The 27,150-nt window shown below is 54.8% G+C and overlaps 1 protein-coding gene across 1 annotated transcript in view; it reads right to left on the reverse strand.

Moving 5' to 3' along the window:
• SOX13 (SRY (sex determining region Y)-box 13) overlaps positions 1–20,487 on the reverse strand; it is a 46,049-nt gene extending 25,562 nt beyond the window's left edge. Inside the window, exon 1 of the mRNA XM_012657863.1 lies at positions 19,872–20,487. The gene's annotated coding sequence lies outside the window, so the exon portion shown is untranslated. The remainder of the gene's footprint in view (positions 1–19,871) is intronic.
• Positions 20,488–27,150: the final 6,663 nt, after the last annotated feature.

The raw sequence follows: 27,150 nt of genomic DNA on the forward strand, positions 1-27,150 counted from the left end.
CGACTTCCCCTTAACAAGACAGAGAACCACAAGGAGATTCCACTTCACACCTGTTAGGATGGCCATTATCAAAAAAAAGAAAAAGAAAGAAAGAAGATAAGTATTGGCAAGGGTGTGCAGAATTTCTGGTGGGAATGTAAAATGTAAAATGATGCAGCTGTGGAAAACAGGACAGTGGTGCCTCAAGAAATTCAACACAGAACTACGTTCACCAGCAATCCCCCTTCCGGTATATACCCGAAAGAAGTGAGAGCGGCGTCTTGAAGACGTATTTGTACACCTACGGTCATGGCCACGTTATTCGCAACAGCCAAAGGATGGAAACAACCCAAGTGTCCATCATGGACGAATGAAGGGATTGCTAAAGTGGGGTGCACACCTACAGCGGAATAAGATCAGCCCCAGACAGGAAGGACATCTCGACGCAGGCTCCGACATGAAAGAACCCTGAGGACATCGTGCCAAGTGAAATAAGCTCGTCACAAAGGACAAATATTACGTGATTCTGCTTACATGAGCTACTAAGAATAGTTAAATGCAGAGACACACGAAGCAGAATGGAGGTTACCAGGGACTGTGGGGAGGGAGGAGAGGGAAGCTATTGTTTAATGGGAACAGATTTCGGTTTGGGATTACGCGGAAGTTCTGTGGACGGACGGTGGTGATATTTGCACAGCAATGTGATCGTACTAATGCCCCTGAACTGCACACTTAAAAAATGGTTAAAATGGTAAATTTTATGTTATATATATTTTAACCCAATTTTTTAAAAAGATAGAGAACACGAAACTGCTAATAACTTTCACTTTCAGGTCACCTTTAATCCACAGATGGGCAGAGGCAAGACCAAAAACACAGCCTTGCAGACTGGTGGCTACCGTGGCCGCGGCAGGGTGAGGGGGAGCAGGGCTGCAGACCGGCTGCCTTGGGAGAACCCGTGCTCACAAGGCCATAATTAACGTCACTAATTGAAGTGTCTAGAAGCAGCCAGAGCCAGACGGTGCCGGACCTGCCCCACCAGCTAGAAGGCCTTCCCCTCGCTGCCTCTCGCCTCTAGGAACAATTAAAGGTTTCCACCTGCAAGCTAGAGACAAGGTGTATTTAGGATTCCTCAGCAGGGAGTTCAAGGGACCTGGAGGGCAGGAAGATGGGGATAGAAGAAGAGATTTACTCTGCCCTTAAAATCAGTTCCTCAGCTTTCCTGAAAATCCTTTCCCCTCAGATGTCCTTTCTCAGGGTGGCAGTTTCCAGAACAGCTCTGCCCCCAGCTCGCTGTACAACCCTGGGCAAGCTACTCTATGGCTCTGGGCCCACAGAATAAGGTTTACTCCCAGTGCCCTCCCTGTCTGGAGAGGACACAGGACAATGGTCCAGACTGAAGCTCCAAGCCAGGAGGTCTGTGCTAACAGAGGGGAGTGGCAGGGCAGGGCCACCTGGGGAGAGGAGGAACTGGGCAGCCTTCCCAGCTTGCAGGGACTAACCACTTGGGGTCACAGACACTGGCTTCTGTGGGCCACCAGAGTCAACCTTTTCCTCCTCAACAAACGACAGGCTAGCCCCAAAGTCCCACGATCCCTAAATTTCATTTGATGTTTCCATTTTCTGATTTTCTATTTGGTGCTTTACTGGTAAAAAAACTATCCCATTCCCACTTAACCAAGAAACACATCACAGGGTTTTCTGTGCCTACGGAGCTGCCTGTGCTCTGTAGCTTGATTAACAGTACAGGCCATGCTGATGGCAGCCCACCCCAAGGGACCCTGAGAGATTTCCTACAGAGACTGAAAAAGCCACCGTCATCTTTGTTCATCTTTGTCCAGAGAGGGAGACAGATGAGCGTCCCCTCCCAGGCCCTTCCTTCCCCAGGTCCTCCCTCTGCCCCCACTGGGCCATTAGACCTCACGGTGCTTCCCTTCCCCCACCGCCTGCAGGCCTGACCCAGGGGAAGGGGGTCAGTGACGGGGTCACCCAGGCGCCCAGCTCAAAACCAGCTCTGCTGCTCAGGAAGAATTTAACCCTCTCCCTCCTGGCTCATGACTGTCCGCCCTAACAGACCTACCTGTACGGAGGGGAAAATAATTGCAGAGAGGATCTAGAAGGCCCAGGGGAGAGGTGTGAGTGCACGGTGGAAAGAGCAGAAGGCCCGAGTTTGAGCCCTAGCTCTGCCACAAACTTGCTGTGTGATTCTGGGCAAGTCTCAAATGCCCCAAGCCTCAGCTTTCCCATCTGGAAATCAGGAGTGGAAACACACACCACCAGACCCCTGGGAGCGTCGGCACGGCTCGCGCTCTGCCCACTCGGTGGTTTCCGAAGCCCCGTGCACACGTAAGGGATGTGGGCGCCTTTAACTCACTGTGGGGCCTGGGACAAACCACTCAACCTTCGGGGTCTCAGTTTTTCCATTTGCACATGGAGTGAATTATTGCTTCTTCTCCCAGAGATAAACTGTAGGTGAGGGAGGGCTCCCAGGCCTTTGATGCTGGGAAATAAGAGTGCTGCTAAGCTTCTGGATTCCAGCTTCAGGTTGTAGCCCAGGGCGGGCCACACGGGGAAGGAGGCTGCTCAGCAGAGAGACAATGACAGCGCCTGCCATTTATTGAGACCACAACAAGCTAAGCACTTCACGGATATTTTCTGCACAGATAAAACCCATTGCATAGATGAGGAAACTAAGGGTTGGAGACAGAATCCCACTTAAGGTTCGCCCGACTCCGACAAAACGTAGCGCAAGGATCTTTGAGAAGAGGCTACTTCCCACAGGCACCCCAGACCCCAGCTAATCCTCTGCCTGTGGGGGGCTGGGTGCCAAGGGGACAGCTGGCAGGCCAGGCCTCTCCCCACCTGGGTGCCACCCATCACCATGGTCAGAGGGAGGTGGCCCCACACACCCATGCCGCCTTCACTTCCTGCCAGGCTCCTGCAGGCCCTGTCCTGAGCACCCAGAGTCCAAAGGTTAGTTACAGTCTGTTTATTATTTTAAATTATTAAAATTCACCAGCAATTGGGTTTTATGAATGCGGAGGTTTCACGCCCCCGAGCGATGCCAACTGTATGTGAATTCCATCAGTTTTACAAACATCAGTCCTACTTGGTGTACAACAGTCCCCGCCTTAGCGACCAGGTTAGGGTGGAAAGAAGAAAAGGCAGTGTGCTCCGCGCCAGAATGTCATCTCGGCCACAGCTGGCAACGCCCCGCCTGCAGCCGGCATGTGAGAAACAGTTTCTTCCCTTTTCTGGGCTGCTCCCTGGGACTGGCAGGGCAGGGCCCACACCCCAGCCCACGTCCACCCCACACCCCTACCTGCTCCAAGCTCCTGGAACACTTGGGACAGCAGCTCTCACCCTTGCTTCTTTGAGTGAACCGGGGTCACTCCAATAGCAGAATAACCATGGCAACAAATAACAACAGTCATAAACACCTGGATAAGATCCCCACACACTGTCCTAGATACACACTTCTCACGTAACCCTTCTTATGTACTCCTCTCAACACGTGGGCATTGTTATATGCAGGCATTATTATCCACGGCATTTCACAGTCGAGGAAGCTGAAGCACAGAGAGGCTAAGTAACTTGGCCTGGGCCACGCAGCACATGTGCATGCATCAACTGAAGAGGGAATACTACGGGAAGCTGAGGGAAATGTCACAGGCAGCAATGTCTGTTTCCACCACACCCTGGACCTCCTTTCCCAGGTCCTACAAAGGCCATGCTCACGACCCTGAGGAGGGGCGGCCCCCCCATACCCAGGTAGGCCCAAGAGAGCTGGACCATCCCCAGCCCAGGATAAGCTTCAACAACCACCACCACAGTGGCCCTGATACCAATGTCACCTCCCACTCACTGGATACTCCAGGCCTGTACTAAGCCCCATGATAGATACATCACTTTGTTAAATCCTTTTAATCACATGTGGTACGTATTGTTCTTTTCCTACTTTGTAGGTGAGAAAACTAGGATTTAAGAAAGTTCTGGTATTTGCCAGAAATCATACGGCTCAGAAGAAACAAGAGCCAGGACTCAAACCCCAGCGTGTCTGGCTCCACCTTGCACCCAGTCTCTCAAGCCAAGGCCACTGGGGTGGCGAAGGGGCTTTGCCCCCACAGGGTGCTCTGTTTTGCCTCCCCAGACAGACTGGAGTACCCCAGAGCGCAGGGCCTGGCCTCCTCTCCCGTAGCCTTGCCAGTGCCTTTCACATAACGAGGCCGTGGTAAAGCTTACCCGCTGGCTGAGCATCTCATTTGTTCAAAAACATACCAAACCACTGCCTTTTAAAAGACACCTAGAAATCCATACTCCTCCGTCCTGAACAATATGTAGCGAGTCTGCCCATTCACTGGGAAATGCACATGCTGGATTTTCCAGGAAAGTTGGCCACGTTCACTCACTTAGGCCCCAGCAGGACAAAGCCAGGGGCAGCGTGGGTCAGGGCAGACAGGGAAAAGGGACATGCCTCCCAGGGCTGCCAGCCTGGGCCCCACACCCTGGGAACCCACCAGCCCTGGCAGGGAAGGGAACATTGTCTCAGTTACCAGGCAGTTCAGTGCAATTTGAAGGCAGCAAAATTTCTCTGAATGGAAAGGAAAAGAACAGGATTCTGTTGGAATTTTTTGCAGAACAATGAGAGAGACACTTCAGCTTGAATGAATGAGCCACCCATTCTGAAAGTTCTCTGACAGATCCTCTGGTTGCCCATTGTCAACAGAGTCCTAGCTCCTTGGCCTGTGTCCAAGATTCTCTCTGACCTGGGTGGTCTCAGCCTAACTGCAATCTAAGCTAACACCAACCCTTCCCATCCCAGCAGGACTCCGTAGCCTCTGGGCCGGCAGCTTAGGCACCTTTGTGCCTTACAGCACCTTGCTCAAAGGTGTGCTACAAATACTCCTCTAACCAGAACACAAGGGGTTGCTAATGCAGCCCAGAGTCCATGCTCAATACACACTTACTGAACCTACCCTTTCACGAGCTCCTGGCAAGAACCCCTGGCAAGAGCCTCAAGCAAGCCAGGGAGGAGGATGTCAGCAGAGAACAGAGGACCAGTGGCCAGCCTCAGGGTTAAGTGGCGGCAGCTGAACAGTGGAGGATAATAAGATAATAGTCCAAATCTCACAGCGGGAAACCAGGCCCAGCTCTCCCTGCCTAACACCCCTCTCCCTAACCGCCCAACACAAACACACACAGTCTCTGTGCTGGCTCTCCCAGAGTCCCGCCAGAGCTTCTCATCCTTCCGGTGAATATGCCCTTCGCCAACCGTCCAATGCACCAAGCTTGGAGATGGATTGGGATGCAAGAAACCACTCCGGTGGTTTACTCTCCCAAAAGCAGTCTGCGCTCCCTCCAGAGGCCCAGCAGCGAGGCAGAGATCAGGGGAGCAGGCACCGCCACCCCTGACCCTGAGAGCGTTCCCCTTGCCAGAGTTCCCTGCCCGGTAGCACCACGGCACTCTGGGGTACCAGAGTATAGCTACTTCTAGTCAAAGCCAAACAGTTGGGAGGAGAATGAGGGGAAAACAAGGGGATATGAGACCAACTTACATGAGGGGTGGATGGAGGTAGGGGACTCGCCTCCAGGAACAGGGACCAGTGACGAGCCCTTGGAAGCGTGGAGGCCAGCTCGGTGGAGGGGGCGCCATGGGTGCTGCTCCTGCCCTCTCCATTCTCTTCCGGGACCCCCTGCACCCACCAGCCCCGGTGCTCGCAGGGCTCTATCTACCGGCACGATCTCGCGGCTGCCAAGCAAAATTCCACCAGCTCAGCACTTTTGCAGAAAGGGGGTTGTTTTGCTCGTGCGCTACTCTTTCCACAGGGGTGGTCGCCTTGCCAGCTGCCCTTCTTCCGGGGCTCTCGCACACAGCTTCTCCCCAGTAGGGGCCTTCCCAGGTGCTGCTGCCTCAAGAAACTGCGATTCTGTTCCAAGCATCACTGCCCCGACCCATTTCACAGAGGGAAATCTGGAGCCCAAGGCCCGGGGGGCACGAGGGAGGGATGGGAGCCCACTCACCCCGCTCCCCAAGCTGTCTGGGCGCAGGTGGGAATGCCATGCCATCCAGAAGGACGCCGTCCCACACAGGGCTGCGCTCAAACTGCCCTGTGCCAAACTGCCCCCTAGCACAGGCCAAGACACGACACAATCATAAAACTGTTGATCTGTTCCTCTTTCCTGTCCAGCCTCTTCCACGTCCCCAAGCGTCTTCCCCCAAAACTGGGGAACAGAATGTGCTTGGCTGGAGACCCGGATGTAATAAATTGTTAGTAACAGAGTCTCAATCTGAAAAACAAATTCATAGAAGGCCTGGCTCTTCCTTTCTGCTCCTCTCATCCTCAACACCATTTCCTGCAAGGCTGAGAAGAGCAAGAAATGCCTCCTTAGGCCACAGTGGCTGAGACGGAAATCCATCGCTCCCACCCTCAGGACCCCTAGGACCCCCGCAGGCTCATTCTCCCCACCGGCCTCTCCCTTCCTGAGCACAAAAGCCAGGCCCCAAGGACCTGCAGTGTAGGTTTGCCTTTGTTTTCCAGTGCTCCTTCCATCACTAATGTCACTTTATCCTCACGCTTACTGAGCACTTGCTGAATGCCCTGATCCCCGACACAGGTGAGGAGGTGGCCGCTGGGGTGGGCTGCGGGGGAGGTGGTCTGTGTGCTCCTGCAGGGGAGCCGCCAGTTGGTCCAGCCCTCTGTGCTAACCCCAGGGAGGTCGGATCAGATCGACAGCAGGAGGGACCATGACCCACCCCAAGCTGACTCTGTTCTCAGTCACCTGCTCTGTAAGGGGAAGGGGGATGGGGCAGGAGTGAGAAGGCACAGACAAGAGCAAAGAGCCAGAAGCAGCCATCTTTGAAAAGAATAGTAAAAGGCAAATCTGAATGTGCCTCGGGATAGATTACAAAATTGTGTTTTGTGTATTGGTTTTATGCAAATTGCATGTAAATATGGACAGGGCCCCTGCAAAAATCCAAGTGTCCCTGCTGCTCTTTCTGCCTCTCTCTTACTTGGGCAGTGTCCATGGCTACCTAGGAAATCATCTGCCCACCTGGCCAGGTGAACACAGAGTAGTGTCCCCAGCCCTATCTCCCAGCACTTTCCTTTGCACCAACTCCTCTCCTTGGCCTTAGCTCGCCCGTGGCCACCTGAGAAATATGACTGTAGGGAAGAAGAGAAAATGGGGCTACGTCCATGCCAGGCATGGCCAAGGTGGCAAGTGAGGGAGGAGGAAGATGGGGCCTCCGCGAGGAAAACATCCCTCCAGACCTGGGCTTGGGATGGGCTCCGGAGACTGTCAGGAGACCCAGTGGGCTGCAGATGCTCCTCGACGCCCCTAGCCCTTCCCACCACCAGCCCCTCAAAACCAATGGCAAGACACCAGGCCAGGGGGCCAGGGGACACTGCAGCGAGATCCCAGAGTAGACTGTCACGTGTTCTGCACCAGGTCAGACATGCCGTGTGGACCAGCCCCCTCCCCTGCAGATCCATGGCCAGCCAGGACTCTGGAAGCCCCACCGCCTAGATGAGCCCATGTCTCTGAATCTCAATTCCTCATCTGCAAAATGCGGGGATTAGATGCCCTCTGCCCTTTCTAACTCGCAGGGTTTTTAGGCAGCCCTGAGATAAGCCTCCCAGACTCGCTCCGTGGAGGGGCTGCGAAGCGCCGATGCGGGGATGTGGCGAAGTGTCTGACTGCACATCTGGGCCCCGAGAGTGCAGCAGCAACTGCTAGGGCGGCTGTTGTCATCCTCACGTAACTCCTATTTTCACGGCAACCCGGCATTCTCATTTTATCTCAGGAAGGGTCAAAGGGGATTTTTCCAAGTTGCAGATGGGGAAAGCAACATTCCAAGAGGCCAAGTGACACGCCTCAGGGCGGACAAGCCGTCAGCAGCAGAAGCTAGACCAGGGCCTTGGTCTCTTCTCCACCCATGGTCCCAGGAGCCCCCTCAAACACCAGCACAGCCATAAGGGGGCGATGTCAGGGGGCCCCGAAGGGCTCCACCCCAGTGGGAAAGGCAGCGCGAGGCACCCTACTGCGAGTGCACAGGGCAGCCACGGGAAGGGCCCAGCTGCTGCCCCGGGGAAGGTGAGCGTCCGGCCCCCCTGCATACGGCCAGCGGCCCTAGCCCCCCGGCCTGGCTTATCTACCCAGGTAATGGGCAGCCTGGCCCATCACTTCTATGGAGATCATTGTCTCCACGTCGCAGACCTAGAGGCCGAAGCCCAGACGAGTTTCCCGCGTGGGCCAGATCGCAGAATCACCGTAACAGCTACCGTCTGTGCGCCTGGCACACGTTTTTCTCTAATCCTCGCAATAACCCCGCCACGGGGGAGAGAGCACTACCCCATTTTGTGGATAAGGAAAACGCAGCTCAAAGACATTAGGTAAATGGCTCGGTATGAAGACTTTCAAATCTAGAATCTTCGAATCTAGAACTTCCTGACTACCGCCCCATGGTGTTTTCACTACTATCCTGTCTCTCTGTAAATTGAAGGATATTCCAGAGTGAGCAAGGCTGAGTTATTCACAGTGTAGTGCAGGGGGGAGAGGGGAGAAAGACACGGAGTGACAACCAAAACCAGCACCCGACCCTGGAGGGACTGACCACAAGCTGGGGCCATGCTCCAGCTCCCTCCGGTGCAGTGCCGGCCTCCACAACCGGCCCAGGCCGCCCCGCCAGCTGTTGCCGCACAAACGTGCACTTCAGGCACAAACCCGCACGTTCACACCTCTGGGCTCTGGCTCGCAGTGCCCCTGCCTAGAAGGCACTTCCTACATTCTTGACCAGCAAACTCCTACACCTCACTCAAAACCCAGCTCAAATGTCCCTTATAAATCCCATCTGAACAATCCTTGAAGATTTGATTATTCCTCGAGGGCATCCTAGAAACCTTGGACATTACTGGTCTCTAGTATTATACTGACCTGCCATTATTTGTTTACCTGTCTACCTCCCAGGTTCTGGCTGGATGTGAGCCCCTAATACCCTCTCGGGACAGGGACAATAACAGAATCTCTTATACAGCCCTTACACTATGCCAGATACTGTTTTATATCACTTCACACATTTAACCATCACAACAGTCCCACGAGCTGGAGACAGGTACTGCTGTTATCACCTCCATTTTACAGACGAGGAAACCAACTCAGAGAGGTTAGGTTACTTACCCAAGATCACACAGGCAGTCTGTCCAGGAGCTGCCTGTCTGTGCTGGTGCTGTATTATTTTCTGTGGCCTCCCCAGTCCCTATTACAGTGCCTGGCACAAGGCAGGTGCTCTGTAAAGGTTTGCTTTTTAAGTAGGCAAGGAGGGAGGAGGGTGTTGCCACACCCCAGCCACCTCCAGCCCCCAGTCCCACCTGGAATCCCCCAGGTCTCCCTACTTCTCACCCCAGCTTCCACCACTCCTGATGTTCAGATCATCTTTCTTTCCAAAGCCTCTGGTGCTTTTCCCGCCTCCCATCCATTTCTTGCTTGGGTGCCCCAGTGAGCGTGAGTGATCCTGCTGTCTTCCATCAGGGAAACCGAGACCCACAGAGGCCTCAGGGCTAGTGCGCCCAATCCCCATATAGACTGGTTTCACCTCTGTCTCAAGCAAGGAAAAAAAAAAAAACACCAAGAGTCAGGGGGGATCTGGAAGACAGCACCCCCTGGCTGACCTGGTCACTGATCTCTGGGCGGGGCCTGAGAGGAGGGAGGAGGGGGCCTGCTCCCTGGGGCCAGGGAGGAGGAGACAAGAGGCCCTTTGTGTCTCAGAGCTCCTGAGACACCTGTTCTCCCCTCCTGCCTGCCTGTGGCCTCCCTCCCTCCCTCCCTCCCAGCCGGCAGAGCCTGTGTGCGGCCTTGTTTATCCTGCAGCCCTGGCAGCCAGGCCCAGTGGGGCTCCGGCAGCCCCTGCCAGCACCTGCCCGGTCCTGGCAGCCCTGGAGGCTGCTGGCCAAGCACAATCACCCCGCTGTTGACACAGTTGTTGATTTTCGGGAGGGCAGAGCGGGATGGGAGGGGAGAAGCAGCAGAGGCATTTAATGCCAGCCTGGCTAATTTGCAGTTGGCCCCAGCAATCCTGCGTCCCCTGCAGCTGCCTGGATAAGGCTTGGGGTTCCAATCCTCCGGCAGCTTGGGCCACACACACTGTGCCCAAGTCCCGCTCGAACCCCAGCACCACGACACAGGCAGCCCCCACCCCCAAGGCCCCCATGCGTGTTAGTGCACACGCTGCTCCGCCACGCTGGCGTACACAACTCACAGCTGAACGAGGCCCCCAGGTGCCAGAAGCCCCTGGCCGCCTTGCCTTCGAATGCCCACCACACACTCTCCCCACAAAGTCATGATGCTCCCCAGGCCCTTGGTGAGGGACAGAACCATGTGACATACCCTTGGAGACCCAGTTGCGGCCCTGGGAGATGTGGGGGGATCTGCCCTTATAACCTTCTCTTCCCTCTGACTTGTTCTTCCCAGGCAATCTCCTCCTCACCCCCAGGCCTTCCTGTCTTTCAGGGCACTTTCCCTGACTGCCAAGTCTGGTTTGGGTGCCCCTCCTGGATGCTCCTGCAGCACCCTGCCCTGTCCCTACCTTCACGTTCGTCCGTCACCATCGACGTTTACTTCTCTGTCCCTTCCACTACACCGTGGAAGGGCTGTGCTGGTCTCACGGTCCTCTAGCGCAGGCATGGCGTGGCCGCAGGGGCACAGCCGCGGGGCACACTCCCTGCGTATCTGCTGCAGGGACGGACGGGGATGGACAAGAGGGGCAGGCCCCCGCAGGCCCAAATATCCACTCCACCTCCAGCCCGGGTTCCCGCTTTTCAATCGCCTCTTGGATTGCTAAGGCCTGTGGCTGGTTAAAAGGCTAATGTGCTTCTAGAATTGCCTGTTAATCTGCCACCAGCACGTGCTCCTAGACTGGTAAATCTGCCTGGCCAAGTTATCTCCTTGGAGGTCAGAGAGCAGATCCCCCGAAAGACAAGGGTTGGGTGAGTTCTGGTGACCGGAGAGCAAGAGAGGAAGGCGGGGATGCAAAGACCCTGCGAGTGGGGGGACAGCCAACGGGCCGGGGGCAGGAGTTGCTGCCAGGTGAGGCAGGAACGTCTCTTCCCCTTTGCCCCTTTCCGTCTCACCTGCCCGTGGGAGAGCTCCCAAGCCCAATCAGTCTTGACTCCGGAATCAGGTGCCTTATCCCCGTGGCCAATTGGCCAAGCAGCACTCTGACTCAACAAAGGGTGGTCAAAATCCACCTCCACAGACCCTCTCTAACTGCCGAACACACCAACACACACACACAAGCCCCCTCCCCTCAATTCCGGTTCTCCAAGCTTCAAGTTAATCAGTGCCCAAAAAAATGTAACACAAATAGCCAAAATCACCCCCAAATTGAAGGTGCTATGTTGAGGAATATGGGCCTAAGGCCAGGCAAACCTGGTAGAAGAGAAGGGAACTTATATTATGAAAACCATAGGTCCCTGATGCTCCGAGCCAGTTCCAACAGGGCCATGATGCACAGTTGTACAGACTGGGCACTGCACAAGTCTAAGAGCTCCATTCACCCAGACTTGCGTACTTATTATAACAATTCTCTGGCAGACAGCAGTCAAACTCATCCCTTGTCTCCTCCAAAGACAAAGCTCTCCTGCTACTTACCTCTACCCAAGGCAATATCTAACACGGGGCCCCTTCCTCCGCTCTCTGACCCTGTTTTCTGTTCTGGTCCCTGGGAGTTCATTAGCTAGGGTACCTGTCAGTGGAAGCTGAACCCTTCGCCCCAATTAAGAGGAGAGGCCTCCCCTCCCTGCCCCACCAGCCCCAGCTGGGGAACCCCACTTGGTCCCACCACTGGCTCCTTCTCTACCCACCCCTCTCCTCCTCCACCCAGCCCCTCACCCTAGCCCGACTCCCCCACATCATCTGCTCCCAGGTGAGAGGGGGTGGCTGAGGTTCCATGATCGCCATGCTTTGAAACTGAGTTTACAGAGAGCAACGGGGGTGATTACCCACTGCCCTGCCCTCCCCAGGTGGACTGGAACTGAAACGCCAATCCCCTCAGAGGACTGAAGCTCAAGCAGAAGGGACCAGAGAGAGACCTCCCTCCCCCTCTCCTCAGCACGGGCCTGTGTTCTGGCTCTTTCTTTTCCCCTCGGCCCCTCTCCCCTTTCCTTCTTGACATTAGTCTAATGTCCTCGGTGTCTCCCTGGAGCTCTCCAAGGCCCTGCCTCGTTCCCCAGGGGCCAGAGGGGGCTGACCAGTCTCGAGAGTGCAGGCCCCCACCTGCCTGCCTACACGCACGCGCGCGCACACACACACACGCACACACACACACACACACACACACGCACACACGCACACACGCACACACGCACACGCGCGCACACCCTCTTCACCAGCCAAGGGCAGGGGAGCCCGGCAAGCCAGAGGAATGGCAGGAGTGAGGGGCCACTCCCTCCTGCTGTCAGCAGCTCCCGCTGGCTGTACCTGCACACAGGCTTCCAGCCGCTCCCACTAACCTTTTATTCCCCTTCCTTCCCCACCCCACCCCGCCCTCATGGAACAGGCGGAACCAAAGCCTCACAGCAATGGCTGGATGACTTCAGACTCCTTCAGTAGGGCTGCGGGGTGGGGACACGGTGTCCAGGTGGGGGTGGGGAGAGCCTCACACCCCACATGCTGAGCTCACCCTCCACTCTGAGGAAGGCCAGGTCCTGCCTTGTGTGGCCAGGCAAGAGTTAATTCTCTCGAGTCAGTACGAGGGCAGCTCAAGCCCAGCCTTCCCTCCCCCTCTAGCCTCTCCTGGGCACCAGGGCCAAAGCAGGAGGCCTCAGGAGTGCCCGGGCAGCGGACCCCAGTCAGAGCCCACCGGGGGAGTCCACGGAGCCCACTCCACTGTCAAGGTGACAGGGTGTCAGTCCAGTCTCTCCGGCTTCTTCTTGTACTTCCACGACCGCCCCCTGCCAGCGACCCCTCTTCCTGCTGGTCTATCTCGGTCAAGCCCGACTCCTCTGGGTCTTCCACAGAAACACACACTTAACGTTTTTGCTTCACAGTCTGACGATAGTAGGTATATCTTAAATCCTTTCATTCTGATAAGAAAAGTAATGCACACTTGCATTACTTTTACAAATTATAGAAATAACAAAATAAATATGAGCCACAAATTTAAAAAAAGAAGTCGACAAAGGATGTTGGCCTAGGGTGGGCCACGCGCAGCCACTGGAGAGAGGATGGGCCTGTTCCGCCTGTGCCCCCCTGGCCTCTACCTCACCTGCCCTCGTCCTGGACTCACACAGAAACCACCCCCCCACCACACTGCTGCTCCTTCCAGTGGCCACAGCGGGACCCCCACAGCACCCGCACAGGACCTGGTGGCAGCGGGGCACCACCAGCCGTGCCAAGGAGCTGCCCAGCCCAGGTGCCTCACCCCTTTGTGGGGGGGTGGGAGGGGGCAGGACCAAGCCCCTCTGGGAACTAGCTCTCTCCCCATCTTGCTCCACAGGCTGCACATTCCATTCGGAGTGGAGCAGGAGGCGGGGACTGGGGGAGGCAAGGCAGAGGGAGGAGCGGTCTGGCCTCCTCTGGGGCGGATCCCCCAGGGAGCTCCAGGCTTGGCAGGGACAACAGACCAAAACCGCCAGGGGGGAGGCAGCCAGGAGTGCTCAGGCCCAGTCTGTGGCCACTTCTCCTTTCTCCACTGAAACCTACCTTGGGCATGTCCCCAGAAGACACAGGGGGACCGTGCAGGGGGTAGCACTAATGCCCCTCCCCCCAACCCTGCCCCAATCCCAAGGGCAGTTTATGGGGCTTCATGCCAAGGCCATTTAAATGCTAAGGCCACTGCTGGGGGGAGTGGAGGGAAGTGAATTCCAGATTTGATGGCTTCCCAGAGTGACCAAAAGGGCCTGGGTGGTGAATGCTATTTAGGAAAAAAGGTGGCAGCTGGAGATGCTGTCCCCGCTTCTTCCTCCTCTCCTCTACTACCCCATGCAGGCCCTGCTCCGAAAAGTACCCCTGGCAGGAATCCTCCACATTTGGGTACAAATCCCAACTCCTCGCCTAGCTTGTCCACTTGCACGCTCAGACCTCTGAGATGCCAGGCCACACACAACACACCCTGGGCCTTTGGTTTGTCCACCTTGGGAGGAGGCAGGGGAAACCCCAGCCACTTCCCGTCACTGCACAACCTCTAGGAGGTCTGACCGCTGTCACTGTTCCATCTCTGGGACCATCAAGACCCTCCGACAGCACCACAATCTTCCTAGGAGTGAGCAGGGAGGCCCCAGGGCCTCTGAGCCCTCACAGAAGAGGCAGGTCATAGAAACAGAGGAGTCTTCCCTAGGGGCAGGAGAGCCAAGGATATGCCTGGAGCGGCAGGTGGTTGCTGTGAGGCTCTGTGCTGTGGACCACGCAGGATGGGCAGAAACCTTTTTCTAGAGGAGCTGTGAAGGCTACATTGCCATGCGGCTTTGGAGCAGGGATGTCTCTTTAAGCTAGGTCCATGGCGTATCACAGGAACTCTTAGGAGGGGACTACCATATCACTGCTGCTTAGAGAAAGTATCCGAATTTTTGAAAGAAAGTCACCCCTGACTAGGGAAGCTGGCAGAGGGTGGACCTGCAGCAAATCTCCCAATGAAGTCTTCCCAAGGACTAAGGAAGGGGCAGCCACAAGGGGAGTCATTGAGGCAAAGACCACTATCCAGAGCATGCCTTCCTGCTCGGGGACAGGGAGATGATAGGAGACATAGAGGCGATCCTCCATAGTCTGGTTCCCCATCTGGTGACCAGCACTGTGACAGACTCCCTGGCTAACACATCAGGGTTCCAGGAAGAGGACTAGCAAAGGGTGAGGATCACAGCGAGTTCAGGCAGGAGCGGGCCCTCTTAAGCAAACACTGAGCACAAAAATAACTCCCATTCCAAGCACGATTTACTGTGTGCCCGGCTGGCCCTCCCAGCACAGAGCCCTGTTCAAACACTCAGCTTCACCCCTGAATGTGGCTGGGGGAAGGGGCACAGGAGCACGGCTGCATTTGAATACCACTTTTTCCGGGCGGTGTCCGTTTCCTGGAGACTTACCCAGGGAGCTGCCCAATAAGGGCCGATGTCAAAGCACCCCCAGAGAGGAGAAAACCTTTGTAGAAGGGAGTGTCAGCCCCTCTACAAGAACACCTAGATCCCTTGGAGGAACAGGTCCAGCTCAAGCAACACTTGTCTGGCCACAGCAAATCCCAGGGTCCTTACCATTCATGGAGCACTGCTGTGGACATGATCAGCCACAAGCCTCCTGACAGTTGTAAGAAGAAGGCATGATCACTGTTATTGTCCCACTTCGCAGATGGGAAAACAGAGGCTCAGAGATGTTATGTGATGAACGTCTCTCCTGGCTCTAAATCCTTCTCACTGTAGACATCATGTTTCCCTAAATCTGCTAATTATCAAAGTAGCAAAATGTCCAGGCTGGGGTTCTTCCCACCAGGAAGAATGACTGGCATAAGGATGTAGATGGAACCTCGGGTATTTCCAAAGCTAAGGCAGCATTGAAAATCGTCCTTCACCATGACTGACCCTGGTGCTCCTCATCGCAAGATCTGAGTTGGAGGGCAAAGCACTCTCTTGGCAAGAAGAGTGTATCATACTAAGCAATGTCCTGCCAGTAAGACCTGTTGGCTCTACCACCAAAACAATCTCCCACTGGCCCCCCCTAATCCAAGTCATCACCTCCTCTCTCCTCAATTCTGAATCAGTCTCCTAACTGGCCTCTCTGGTTCCATTCTTGTTCCCCTTCAAGCTAATTCATTCGAGCCAAAGTGATCTCTCTTTTGTACATATTTTTTTCACTTATAAAAGTAATTCATGACCTTGAGGAAGATTGAAAAAACCAATAGGAGATAAAGAAGGAAATAAAAATCATCCATATGCAGTATCCAGAGTTAACCTCTGTGAATACTGGATGCATCTCCTGGTCTTCCTTCCGTGCGCATGTGCATGGTGGGCACGTGTACACGTGTGATTAGCTTTGCAAGATTGGTTCTATACTATATAGTTGTACGTCCTGCTTTTTCATTTATTATATACATTTTCTAGCTTATAAACCATTCTTCGTTAACCACGGTTTTTAGTTTTTTGGCACCCTATACTCTCACATGGTACTAAATTCAGAAAGGACAAAAGGATCTACAGCAAAAACACAATCTTTCCTCCATCCCATTTCCCTCCCCCTGGGGCAACTGATTATTGTTCTTGTGTACCAAATAATCTTTTCAAATCATGAATTTGATCATGTCACTCCCCTGCTTAAAACTCAGATGAAGCCATCACCTGGGCAATAAAATGCAGGCTCCTAACCAGTCCTGCCCAGTCGGGGAGCGAAGGCTCTGGCTGCCCGGACTGCTCCAGCTCTCCCCTCCAGCCACATAGCTGTTGCCTCTGCTCTGGCCTCAGGGGGTTCCATTTGCTCTTCCCTCTGCCTGGAATCCCCTTTCCCCAGGTCTTTGTGCAGCTGGCTCCTTGTCATCCTTCAGGCCTGGGCCAAGCTGTCGTTTCCCCAGGGCAGCCTCGCTGGTCTCCCAATCCAGGGCGCCCGGGCTGCCCCCACATATGTGTGCTGTCCATCACATCACCTGTGGCATTTCTTTCCCATCACGTATCACGATCTGATATTGTCTTTGTTACTGAAAGTTATTTACTGTCTGTCTCTGCCACACTAGAAAGAAGCCTCTCTGAAGGTAGGTATGCTACCTTTCTCGTTCTCTCCTGTTGTCCTACTGCCTAGTACAGGGCCTGGCACATGATAGGCATTTGACAAATTTCTGTTAAAGGAAAGAATGAGTTGACTGCAGTGCTGGTTCTCATCACTGAAAACTGACACTTGCAGGATCTCCAAGCACCAAAAAGCAACCTGCTGGCCATCCTCCCCCATGCCTGGGGTGGAGGTTAGAGGGTCAGAGAAAGGAAGACAGGAGCCTGTTGTCCAAGGCAGTGTGGCTGGGCAGCAGCAGCCTGTTCATCTTCCCTGTCGCTCAGCTCACCCCTTACTCGTGCTATGCATTTGCAGAATCCAGAATCAGACAAGGAACTCGTGACAAGCCCAAATTCCTAGAAAATCCTCCAACATTAAGTGGAATGCTGGAAGTGACACTTTTGCCCCTCACTTACCCCAAATCCCACATCCAGTCTGCCCAGACCGCTGTGCTGTTCCAGGTTCCCAAGTAAGCCCCAGCCACAAGAGACAGAAACACCACCCAGGGAGCAGAGCCCCCCCAGGAACAGTTCCAGCCCATCCCACCTGACTCTTCCCCTGGGCCCCAGACACCTGGGCTCCTCTCTCTGGAAATTCACCCAGCCCCAGAGACACAAATGCACATCCAATCCGGAGCCAGCAGCCCAGCCTCAGGATGCTCCGGGGACACCCTTTTGGAGACACTTCCTTCCTAGGACCTGATTTCCACTGAGAGAACACTGCGCTTAAGTCAAGATTGATTTTTAAGAATGAGGAAAAGAGGGAATGAAGTGCTTTCACAAAAATTGTGCAAGATGGGAGGGAGAAAGGAAGGAAGGAAAACAGAAAAGGAAAAAAGACTCGTGAAGATAGAACCAGACAAGCAGTGGGAAGGATAAGTTTGAGCTGAGGAGCCAGAATCAGGAAAGGGTGGGAAAGAGTGTGAGTTCTCTTCCTCCCCAGAAACGGACGATTATTATAATTGATTGGGTGAGCACAATCCCAGAGGGCTCTTCTGGGCTCTGTACAAGGTCAGTTAAATAATAATGGCAATAACAGCTAATGTTTATCCCGCACTTACTATGTGCCAGGCACTGTCTGAGCTTTATTAAGCCTTTTAATCCTCGAGACGACCTGATGAGGTGAATACTTTCATATTAATCCCATTTTGCAGATGAGGAAACTGAGGCACAGAGTTTAGGTTAAACTGCTCAAAGTCGCACTGCCAGTGGCAGCAGTTGGAACCTAACTCCGGGCTCTTGGCCTCTAGGCTATACTTGGCTCTCGGTGATCCAAGTAGGTGGGTCCCTACCCTCCTGGAGTTCATTTCTTCCCAACCAGTACCCTCAAACGATCATGACATGCGAGTTTCAGAGACAGGTGCATAACTCTGCCCATTTCACAGAGGGGAAAGTCCTGAAAAGTTAAGGAACTACCCCAAAGTCACGCTGCCCATCGTTGGGGAATTAGAATCCAAATGTGTTGAATCCCAGCACCTTTCCAGGCACTTCCTAAGGGAGCTCAGTGGAAACAGAGGTCAGGCTCGGAGGCCCTAACTCGGAATCTAGCGAGGCGTGGATGGCTGAGCGGGAGAGCGGGGAGGCGGAGAGCGGGGCGAGCGGGCGGGCGCCGCGTCCGGCGAGGCCGGGCGCAGGGCAGCGGAAGGCAGCAAGCCCGCCGCAAGCCGAGGGCGGAGGGCGGAGAGCCGCGTGGGTCCAAGGAGGGCGCCGCCCCGCCGGAACGGCGCTCGCCGCCTGGCACAGCTAAACGGGCAGAGTTATGCACCCATGTTTGAAACTGGTCTGTAGCGGTCGTTTGAGGGGTACTGGTCTGGAAGGCATGAACTCCAGGAGGCTGGGAACCCAGCTACTTGGACCACTGAGAGCCAAGAATAGTAGCGGTTGAGAGCCAGGAGCATCCGTCTCTGGCTTTCGCCAGACCCCTGCACCAGCGCCAGCGCCGAGGCGCCCTGCCCGGAAATTCCCAGAGAGTCAAAGCAAACTTCCCAGGAAAACTCCTCGGCTTCCTCCAAGCCCCTGTCACCGAGGCGGCTGCCAAGAGCGCCAGCGGAGTCCTTGCAGCTGCCGTGGGCCCTCCAGGGCGGGGGCAGCCACTCGAGCGCTCGGGGTCCTCCTGGAAAGGTCCAGGGCTGAAGTTCAAAATTCACTTCCCGCCCAGGCCCGGCTTGCGGCCCCGCCCGGGACTCTCCGGCAACCCCACGTCTCTCGCCCTCCAGAGCGCCAGTTAAGTAATGGGGCGCCGCAGCCTGAGGACCCGTGCGGCCCGCTGGGCCAGTCCCACGGGCGATCCCTGCGCGCCGGGGGACTCCAAGCAGCGCGAGCCAGCGCGCACACATACCCTGCGTGTGTGCGTGTGTGTGTGTGTGTGTGTGTGTGTGTGTGTGTGCGTGTGTGTGTTTACGTACGGAGCGCGCGGGGTGGGAAAACAATGGCGAGCCGCTGGAAACTGAGTGACTACCCCCTCCGCATCTCCCTGCCCCTAGGCTCGATCTGCTTTTGCTGTGAAATAGGGATGAAAAGGCTCACCTCCACCACCCAGGGCGGGAGGTGGGGGGTGGTAAGAGGCAGGCTGGGTGGGGGTGGGGGTGGAACCCGAGCAGCCCGAGCAGAGAACAAACAGGATGCGGCGCCCGGCTGGTCTGCTGGGGAACGATCCTGGAGCGGGGGCAAGGGGTGCGCGACTGGCCCCCGAAACCCCTTACAACCAGGGCGGGGGAGCTCTGCGTCTCCTCGCAGACACCCGAGCCCCTCGAGGGACGCGCACTGGTCGCCTCGGCTTCCCGCTGGGAAATCCTTAAACTGGGCGCATAGTTAGGCTCGTGGGAAAGACCTAGTGCCCCAGCCGGCCGGCGAGGAGCGGGCTGGGGGCGGGGGCACCCCAAGCTCGGCTAGCGTGGTGCGCGCACACACGCACACCGCCACCCCCAGCCTTACAGGCTGCCACCCCTCTCCACAAGGACCCGGTCAGCCCAGGAGGAGCCGCCACTGGCCGGCGGTGTCGCGGGTAGGTGAGGGTCCGTTCCTCCTCGAAAAACTTTGCAAAGGATGGCAACTCGGAGGGAAGAGCGCCGGCGTGTGCCCAGAAACGTGGCGGCGCGAGTGTCAAACTTCGGAGGGGTGGGGAGATGGGCGCGCTCGGGGCGCGGAGGGCGCACTTACTACTCAGCCGGGCGCTGGGCTCGCGGCTCGCGGTTCCGCGCTCCGGCTCCTCCTCCGTGCGGTCCTCGCGGCTGGCTGCCCGGGCTTCACGCTCACATGCCCCGGCGACGCAGCGGGCGGGCGGGCCGGGCCGGGGCGGCTGGGCTGGGAGGAGGCACGCCCCCCGCTGTCGGCCGCGGAGTCGCTCCGGCCCCACGGCCACCCAGGATCCGCGCCCCACCAGGGGCCGCCGTCCCGGGCGGCGAGCTCGGATCCGGCCGGGCGGCGCCGTCCGCCGAGCCAGGCCGCTCTCTGCCCTCTGCCCTCTGCCCTCGGCTGGCGGCCGTCTCCCTGCCTTCCGCGGTCCTGCTCCTCGACTCGCCGGACGCGGCGCTGGCCCGCCCGCCTCGCTCTCCGCTCTCGCGCTCTCCGGCTCCGCGCTCCGCGCCTCGGCTCGGTTCCGAGTCAGGGCCTCCGACGCTGACCGCTGCACCCTGGGCGCCGACCCGGGCTCGCCGCTCCTGGGCCCGGGTTCCGGGACCCGCGCTCACACAGTTCAGTTCCAAGCCGGGACTGGAACAGGGCACTCGCTGCTTGCTGCTCGCTGCTGCGAGGCGACTGGACAGCCTCAGAGGAGAAAGAGGGAGGGAGACCGAGAGCGCGCAGGGGGAGGGGGAGGAGGAGGGAGGAGGGAGGAGGGTGGGGAGATGTGGAGGGAGGGAGGGACAGAGAGTTTCCTCCTCCTCCCTGCTGCCGAGTCCATCCAGGCATCAACAGCTGGAAACCTCTGTTGGGAAGGCTAGAGCTAAGGTTCCCGGGCGGCGGGCGTGGGTGGAGGTGGAGTGAGGGCATGGAGAGAATAGAAGAAAGAAGGTGGATTCTGCCCACTCCCACTGCTCAGGTGTGAGCGTCACCACAGAGCATCTTTACTCCTCTGAGCAAGACCTAAAAAGTTATCGGTCCAGCTCCAAGCCTGGGGTAACCCGTCCAGACAGATAGCCTGGATTGGGGGATTTTAGAAACCCCATTTCAGAACCTCCCTTAAGAACCTGATCCCACCAGCTTAGAGGGCTTCCTGACGTCTCCGACCATTCCCTAGTCCTGTCATTTGCAGTCTCTCAAAGAAGTCCTTCGTTTTCTCCCACCCTGTTCTAAGAGGGGAGGGAGCGTGGAGAGTTGGATTCCTTTCATTAAACATATTTATTAAATGTCTACAATACGCCTGGCCCAACTGGGTGCAGTGAAGGGGAAGAGTGCTAAGATAGGGCAAGCACATGGGGCATGGGGACCACCAAAGTCACTAGGATGTGGGGACTGAACCGGGTCTCAGAAGGACCTGGGAGTGGGAGTAGGGCAGGTTAAAGGAGCTGCGGTCATGGAACTGCAAATAACTGTGCCCGCGGTGTGGGTGGCCTGCGTGTCAGCAGGTGATGGTCAGCAAGGCTTTCTAAGGGCTTTGGATTTCTTCCTTCCCACTGCCTTGCCTGGCAACTCCTTTTATTCATCTTTTAGATCTCAGCCTAGATACCAACTCTCCCACGAGCCTTTCTTGATGGCCAAATCTGGGTCAGGCACCCTATCTGTGGGCTCTGGAAGTCCCCTGCTTGTAGATAGTACAGTAACTATTCGCTGGTCTCCCCCACTGGATTGTAAGCTCCACGAGGGCGGGGATGTGTCTCTCTCGTCCACTTAGACCCCGCATGCCTAGCCAGGGCTTGGCAAAGAGCAGGCTCTTAATAAATACTTGCTGATCAACTGGCTGACCGAAGGGAAGGGGGAGCCACTGAAGGATTCTAAGCAAGGCCTCGGTCTAACTGGAGGGAGGGAAGGAGGCCAGTGACCACACAATGGCAGTGGCCAGGGCGACAATGATGCAGACCTGAGCTAAGCTAGGAGCAGGGGATGGAAAGGAGGAAACAGGGTGAAAGTACAGCCAGCAGTGGGAAAAGTCAACTTGAACTCCCGAGGGCCTGGTTTTCGGATGACGGTGAATGAAGCCATCTCAGAAATGAAAGAGTTACCCAGGTGCCACCAAGCCTTTCCTCCTCCCAGACAACGTGCCTGTGTTTTCCATGTCTCTGGTTACTTTTCTCTGGCTCCTGATCAGCTCCAATGGGGCAACCTCATCGTGGGTCCCTCCTGTAGCTGTCCTTAGCGACAGCAGATTGAGAAAGCAAGGACAGAGAGGTTAGAGCTGGACCCTCCTCTCCCCGGCATTCCTCCCTCTACGATATCTCACTTCATTGTAGCAGCCCTTCCCAGTCACTGCCACCAGGTTAAGATACTGTCCGCCTGCTGTGTCTTAGGCATGGTTCTGGTTTCCTATATGACATCTGTTTGTACCTTATTCCAATTCTGTGAGGTTGGTGTCATCATCCCCATTTTAGAGGGGAGAAAAATGAAGCTCGATGTCACAGTAAATGGAGAGAGGAAATTATCTGACTTAAGATTCTAGATCTTTCTACACTACCACACCATTTCCCAGGAATACCTATCAAATTTATGCCATTTAACCCCGTCAACAACTCCCTCCTTGAAACACTCACATCATGACTCCACACTGTCCTGAATTTCCTCTGCCCTCGCTTTCTCTCTTTCCCGGCACCCCATTTTTCTCTCTCTCTCCTGTCTCTCCCTAGGTGAAATGTTATCCGTTCCCATAGCTTTAAGTACCAACTATGTGCTGATGATTTTCTCAATTTTTTTATTTAAATCTCTAAGACTGTTTACTGCACTTCAGACTCATGTATCCAACCGCACGCTTGATGTTTCTACTCACGGGCCTCACAGACATCCTGAACCTAACATGTTAAAAATCGAACCGTTAACCACCTGTGTCTACCTGGTCCCACCTTCTTTCCCGTTTCGGTAAGTGGTATCGCCACCTACCCAGTAGCTCAAGCCAAAATCCTAGCAGTCATCGGCGATCCCTCCTTTCCCATCGCGTCAATTTAGTGAATGTCAATGATCTATCTCCAAAAATATATCCCAGTTTATCCACTTCTGTCTCCACCATCCCCAGCCTAGGCCACCATCACGGCTGAGCTGGACTGCAGCAGCCTCGCTGCTTCTGAGAACTGAGTCCACCTGCAGACACATCATTGAACTGAGGCTGTGTACAGCCACATGACTTTAATGTTTGTTCCAGAAATTTCTTACCCGGCGAGATAAGACTGTAAACTAGTAAATAACTTCATTATTTGCTTCAGGAACTTCCTGAAAATCAATTTATCCAAACAATAGACTGCTCCAACAGCCCCCTTTTTGGGACAATAGTTTGCTTAACTGGGCAAACCACTGGCTTATCAAACAATTGTTTATTTTTCAAGACCCTCCCCATGCTGTATCCTCCAATCCTAAACTGTTATATCATAAATTTTGCCCAATCCCAATCGGATCCCCTTACTGAAAAAGATCTGCCTTAAACCAGACTTCAAACCCCATAAACGGCTTTTCACCGGGAAAGTGCATCCCTCCCATCTCAACAAAAACGTCCCTTCTTTGGTCTTTCCTCTCCCCCCACGTAAAATCCTCCACCGTATCCCACCTTTGTCCTCCTTCTCAGCCCCCTATTTGCTTCCTTCATAGCACAATTCATACTTATTTTATGTTTTCTGTTTTCCTGTACTTTTCCCACTCCTCTTTAGACTGTAGGCTCTGTGAGGGAGGGACCTTCTCTGCCCCATTTCATTTCCAGAGTATAGTAGATGCTCAACAAATACTCACTCGGCCTCAGGGAGCGCAGTCTCCAGTGTGTTTTGCGTGTGGCCGTCAGCCAGTTCCTGAGACACTGGGAGAGGTTGTGGTGCCCAGGTGTGCTGGGTTCCTGACATTCCCTTACCTCCAAGGTTAGTGTAAAATGCACATGCCCCTGGGAGAAGTAGGAAAAGGATTTAATTCACAGAGTGGCGGGAGGAGAGAAAGCTCTGCGAGAGGAAGCTAGCTGAGGAGTTGGAGAAGGAAGGAACTCACTGAACAACTGGTCTCACTGCTCTGCCTGGAGACTGTCCTGCTTGCTCCCACCCCGGCCCTCACCTAACTGAGGCTCATTTTCTCTGTGAAGCTTAGAGAGAGGACACTTGTAGGTTAGGTCAGGTCAGAGTAGGCCCAGCCTCGTGGGGCTTGTCTGGTACCAAATCTTTTTTTTTTTTGAGAGGGAGTCTCGCTCTGTTGCCCGGGCTAGAGTGCCATGGCATCAGCCTAGCTCACAGCAACCTCAAACTCCTGGGCTCAAGCTATCCTCCTGCTTCAGCCTCCAGAGTAGCTGGAACCACGCCCAGCTAACTTTTTCTATTTTTATTTGCCTGGCTAATTTCATTCTATTTTTACTAGAGATGGGGTCTCGCTCTTGCTGAGGCTGGTCTCAAACTCCTAACCTCAAATGATCCTCCCACCTTGGCCTCCCAGAGTGCTAGGATTACAGGCGTGAACCACTATACCTGGCTGGGTACCAACTCTTCATCCTACTGACTGAGCAAGTGCTTTTCCAGATCCCTATAGCCAGAGATGTGAGTCAGAGATGCTCAACCCAGGGGGCTCTCGCATCATGGGGTGTCCCACAGGGGCGACTTCTCAGAGGCAGGCACTGCCTTCAGGCTGACCCAAGGTGGGCTTCTACTCAGTTCTACTTGGGTTTTTCTAAGGAGTCACACTCGGGTATGGAGCTAATCCGTGAAGCTAACAGACTGAGTCATAGAATGTTTCATTTGCCCATCAGAGTCTGAGAGTAGAAAATCTGGAAAGAATCAGCCTTCCAGAACCATCTCCAGCTCCCTCTTTGTGCAGTAGAGGAGACTGAGGCACAGAGAGGAGGGGAAACTTGCCCAAGGCTGCACTTTACATACATGATCTCTTTAAGCTATCAACAACTCTGTGAAGATGGGGACATTCAATAGATGAAAAAGACACTCACAGAGGTGAAGGAAATCTTCCAAAACCACACAGTGAAGGGGCAAAGGCTGACATTTGAACCCAGGTTTTCTGGCTCTCAGATGCATGCTTTGTCTGCCGTACCAAGCTGCTCTGCTTCTTGTGGGGTTTTATGGTCCTTGGAACGTGAAACATATAAACCAGTGCCTGAGTATTATTCAACACCCCAGATTCTAGCCTAGACCCTAGAAGTAGAAACAGCTCTCTGCTTTCTATGTGACAGTCGCCTCTGTTCTCCAAGTGAAGGACTTTCTCCCAAGGACAGAAGACCCAATGCATGCCACCCCCCACCACACACACACACAGGGACCCCACTCAGTGCATGGGCTCAGCTAATGCTGGTGACTTGAGTCCTTTTTACACACAAACACACACACACACACACACACACACACACACACACACACACTTCCAGAACATCTCCAGTCCGTCCTTCACTTGTTTAGCTACGTGGGGCAGTGAGCATGGGGAGAGGGCTGGAGCAGTCATTCTCGCCTCCCGGCCTACTGCACATGCTCTCTCTGTAAATTGAATTATCTGGAGTCCTAAGTTGCTAAGGGTCCTGATCAGGCTGCATGTCTTCCTGATCCATCTGGAGTGGGCGCAGCTCAAAGACAAGGCCACCGCCCTCTGGGAGGGCAGCCGCACACGTGCGCACATGTGCTCGAATACACACAGTGGTGTTTTTTTCCCTTTTCTCTTTTCATTCTCTCCCATCTCTTGCCACCTGAAAAGGCAGTTGATGGAGGAAGGGAGGGGAGAGGTGAAGAAGGTGCTCCCCTCCCAGCAGCCTGGGCAAGTTAGAGAATCCGGACTCTGCCTCCCCAGCCCTTTTCACCTCCCCCGCCACTGCCTACATTGTTTTTAACCCTCTTTCCTGTCTTGAGGAGACCCAGGTCCCCATCCTGGGGGGCATTGGCAACAATGAACAAAGGCACCATGGAGCAAAGACAATTAACAATCCAGAAAAGAAGGGAAAGAGAGGCTTTGTTCTGGAGGAGGAGGAGGAGAAGGGGCCATCCAGAGAGCAGATACTTTCACTTTCCTTTCATCCTCCGCTCCCACTCCCTGGGGTTTCTGCCAGGGATCCTGAAGGGAACAGGGCTGGGACAGGCCACGCCTGAAGGCTGGAGATTGGAGGTGGTGACTCCAGGACTCTTGCCCAGCTAAGAACTCACCGGGAGTTAAGGCTAGAGAGGAAACTCTAGCTTGAGTATGGGCTCAATCAAAGGCATTTGGTCCCTTCCTCCTCCTTTTCTCAATTCTTGAGTCTCTCCCTGGATAGACAGCTCATGGTCAAAAAGAGCTCGTGCTTCCCTTCTCGTCAGGACATGGTGGGACGTGGAGGCAGGACCACCTACGTAACTTGCAGGGCCCTTGTTCCAGAATTATTGAGAATTTCGAGATGGCGACAGCAGAGCATTGAATCAAGTGCTGGGAGCTCTGAGCACAGAGCACAGGTTGCACCCACAAAGCCAGCCCCTTGGGGCTAGGCTCTGTCTGCTTGCTGTGTGTGCGTGCCTGTGTGTGTGTGTGTGTGTGTGTGTGTGTGTGTGAGAGAGAGAGAGAGACAGAGACAGAGACAGAGAGAGAGAGAGAGAGAGAACGCTATGGGACAAGTGCTCCCTTCCTGGATTTCTGTCTCCTCAGCTATTAGCATGGAGACGGAACTAGGTGATCTTCGCTTGCTGCTTCTATGGTTCTCTGCTTCCCCTTCTCCAGAATAAAAGGAGGGTTTTCAGGCCTCTCTGCACTGTACACACTTCTGAGCTACAGTCTGAATGACTGTGTCCCCCCTAAATTCATATGTTGAAACCAAGTCCCCAATGTGATAGTATTAACAGGTGGGGCTTTTGAGAGGTGATTGGGTTCATGAGGGCAGAGCCCTCAGGAATGGGATTCGTGCCCTTATAAAAGAGGCTCGAGGGAAGCTGTTTGCCCCTTCAGCCATGTGAGGACACAGAAAGCACCATCCATGGGGAATGGGCCCTCACCAGACACTGAGTCTGCCAGCACCGTGATCTTGGACATTCCATCTTTCAGAATTGTGAACAATAAATTTCTGTTGTTTATAAATTACCCAGTGTTAGCCCAAGTGGACTAAGACATCCACCTTTGGAGCAACAGAGAAACCAAGTACAGAAAGCCCATTCCCAAGAATGGGGTAACTAATGGTGACCAGCTGTCCCAGGCTTCCCTGTTTGGAAAAGGCAGAAGACAATGAGCTATGTATACTAAGCTACAAAAGCCTGCTGAAGTTCCTGTTGTCTCTTCTAGGGGATTTAGAAGGCACTTTCAATCTCACGAGGTGTTTCTCCCCAGAGCAGAAGTTTCTTGGCATGAGCAGCCACGCACCCCAGCCCTGGCCTCA

Source organism: Propithecus coquereli, unplaced genomic scaffold, assembly GCF_000956105.1.
Source record: "Propithecus coquereli isolate 6110/MARCELLA unplaced genomic scaffold, Pcoq_1.0 Scaffold563, whole genome shotgun sequence".
Classification (NCBI taxonomy): domain Eukaryota; kingdom Metazoa; phylum Chordata; class Mammalia; order Primates; family Indriidae; genus Propithecus; species Propithecus coquereli.